At 26.9% G+C, this 3,333-nt stretch overlaps 1 protein-coding gene across 2 annotated transcripts in view; it reads right to left on the reverse strand.

The window, feature by feature from the left end:
• Positions 1–3,333, reverse strand: part of LOC108733483 — an 11,626-nt gene that overhangs the window by 988 nt on the left and 7,305 nt on the right. The gene's annotated exons all lie outside the window — the stretch shown is intronic.

Consider the following 3,333-nt stretch of genomic DNA (forward strand, 5'->3'; position numbering starts at 1 on the left):
ATATTAATTAGTGAAGTTGATAACAACAGAAAGAAGATTAGTTTAGAATTGTGTACAGCGTCCATTTCTTTTGTATTTAAAATCTTTGCCATACTGACAATCAATCACAAAACAATGTGTTTTTATGTTTTAATTAATTCCATTTATTAAATATTCAATTTCTAATGGAAACCTTTTAACAATTTTAAGAACATTTTTGATGGTGTTTTTTTGGATTTAGTACATAAATCGCAATTGGCATTTCAAAAAATTCAAAAGAGACTAAGACATTTCTTTCAATGTTTCAAATAAATAAATTCAAATATATATTATTTTGAGTGGAGGCTGTAGGAGTAGCACATAATTTATTTATTCCAAAGACATTTAATCCTATTTCTTGTATCGTATTATATGTAAAAAATATATTCTTAAGAGTTTTCCCTTTGGAATGGAGATAGACAATAAAAAAGGCATTATAGGTTGCGAAATGATGTTGCTGAAAATTTTACGCATAAATTTGCTCTCGAAATGTATTACAGCCATAAATGACATCCAAAAATATATTTTGACGACTTACGTACTGAACTTTTTAATTTAATATATTTGTTTTGTTGTTTTTTTTTGGTAAGTAAATTTTTAAAAATAGAAAATATTTCATATAGGCCTTTTGGAAAGGCTGATGGTCGTCGACTTCTTTATTTTTGGATGTAATTTTAACATTAGAGAGCTCAACAAAATATTTACCCATTTCTAGTATTAGCCTTAAAAAGTACAGTGTGTGCCTGGGTGTTAAATTATTATTAATAATAATTACAACTAAAAACTTATGAATCTTATCTATTATATGTAAACCAAGCTAAAACAAGATGTCCATTTTAAAAAGCCAATTACTATCTCTCTCATCATATATATTCACAAAACACGTACATACAAAAATTCCTTTGTATATAATGTACTTAAATGTTGTTCTTCTACTTCTTCGTGTTCTTTCCCTTGGGCTTTTTATCTGAATGATGCATTGCATTTTTTTTTTTCGTTTTCAGTTCTGCAATTTCTATATTATAATTAATTAGAGGCATTTATATCTAAAATGTTACTTTTCGTGATAACTTATGCTTTGAGGTAGTTGAAAATCTTATCAATTTTTTCTTTAATCAGAAAATTGTAAATGATTTTTTTCATTGGTACAAATGAGCAAATTACAAACGTACAATACAAAAATTAAGTTCTTTTTTAAATGTAACAAGAAAAAATTTGTCGTTAAACAAAATTTTTGGATCAATTTACATCTATAATTGCGTAAACTTTATTTTTGGTTCCATTTTTTTTTAAATTGACTTGTGTGATTTTATTAATTTTTATATCCACATTAATAAAAGGATACCAAAGAAACTAACAAAAAAAGTACTCGCCGAGTACTTCTTTTTTAGTTTATAAATTCATTAAGGACTTGCTACAATAGATAACGTAGTAAAGTGGAAAATGTGCCTAACATAAATAAAGTTAAATGATAGTACATATTTTTTATCAAAAAAGACAAACGAGTGGAAGGAAATAATGTATAATACATTACATATAATGAAAACGAAGAATTGATACCTATACAATTTGAACTCACAATACTATACTTTTTTAATACAAATTAATGCACATAGAAAGGGGGGAACACCGATCTCTCTTACGACAAAAAAAGTAGTTTTCAATATGAAACCTACTGTCGAAGGGGATGAAAAATGGATGAAGAGAGTGGGGATAACTGTGCATTTCACAAAAATGCGTTGTTAGGTGAAGGGAAGGGCTGGAGGTATAGGGGGTGTAGGTGATAAATCGAATACCTGTGCCATCACCCTTCCGCCCACCGCCCCTTACAAACTTTTTTTAGTGGCGTGTAGAGTTATTTCCGCTTCCTCTGTCATTCTCTGCCCTTCGACCCTCGGTACAGCATTTTAAGCAATTTTGTTAATTAGAAAATATAAAATTCGTCTTAAGGTATATTACTCACCCTGCATATTAAATATTAAAATTTGGTCATAGTAAAGTTTCAAAGAAGTACATGCTGTATATGAGTAAATTGTTCAGGGTAGACCAATTTCGGTGTCCTTTTATGGAATCCAGGTTAAATGTAGACCTTGGAAAAAAGTCTAATTTCATGATATAGTTTCTCAGAACTTTTTTAGTGACGTTATCAAAGTACGTAGACCCTCCTTTGAAGATAGGAAAGTACAGTTTAATTAAAAGCAGGAAAAATTTAACTTTAGACTTTATTTTCTCCAATTAAATAATATTAAATAAAACTTCACCTCCAGAGGAAGATATCTAAATTTTAGTCTCTATTTCTAGAATAATAGAACATTTCTGTATAGTGATAATGTCACTGAATAGGTCTCGAACAATTGCTAGGTGAACTCGTGGTCGATTTTATCCTAAATAAGAAGATTTCTAAATTGGTCTATCCTGCACGTTGTTATTTAATTGTTAATTTATTGAGTTTAGCGATTGGTATATTGTATTTAATAACTAATATTTATCAATCATTTAGTGATTTTCTTACTTTATGACACATTACATACTTTTCTATATCTTCATGTACAGATTGTAAATAGAAGAAATTATACTAGTACAGAAATATAATTGTAATATTTGTGTGGGTAATACTATTAATGTTATTTCTGTTATTAACAACTAACAAATAGGCGGAGAGAAGTCGAACTCAATGTTGCTATAAGATTGATACACTTATCGCATACATGTATTTGACTTTTTTTTTGTTACTGTTTTTGTTTTTATCTAGTCCTTTAGATTATTTATATTAAATATATTTTTATCTAATTAAAAATGAATTGAATGGTATTCATTAAATAATATTAACAATTACTTATTTTAAATAAAATGCATTCCTTGTTGTGAAAAATTATTTATACTATATATTAATATATAAATTCGAATTCGTCAATACTTAACTAAAAGGTATTTATAACAACGAATGTGGATATAACAGAGATTTTATTTTTGCGAATAGAAGAGCTTATTTTGATTTAAATTATTTTCTTAAATACACTTTGGTGTGCCAGGGCTATATTAACACTCTGTATAACAAATATTTAAGCATTTGGAAGTTGTATATGCTTTGTTTTTTCCATAATTATTAATGTGACTATTACAGAAAACAAAATGATGCTACATACTTAAATATTATTATCTGAAAAAGAACATTTTGTTGTTATTGAAATGTGTATTATAAATAAAATAATATGTAATATGAAATGCTGTTGTAAATTATTTAATTGTGGTATATATTGTAAATAAGTTTTATTTATTTTTACTATTATAGTGCAAAGAGCAGATTATTATTAT

This window comes from Agrilus planipennis, unplaced genomic scaffold, assembly GCF_000699045.2.
Source record: "Agrilus planipennis isolate EAB-ADULT unplaced genomic scaffold, Apla_2.0 scaffold44, whole genome shotgun sequence".
NCBI lineage: Eukaryota > Metazoa > Arthropoda > Insecta > Coleoptera > Buprestidae > Agrilus > Agrilus planipennis.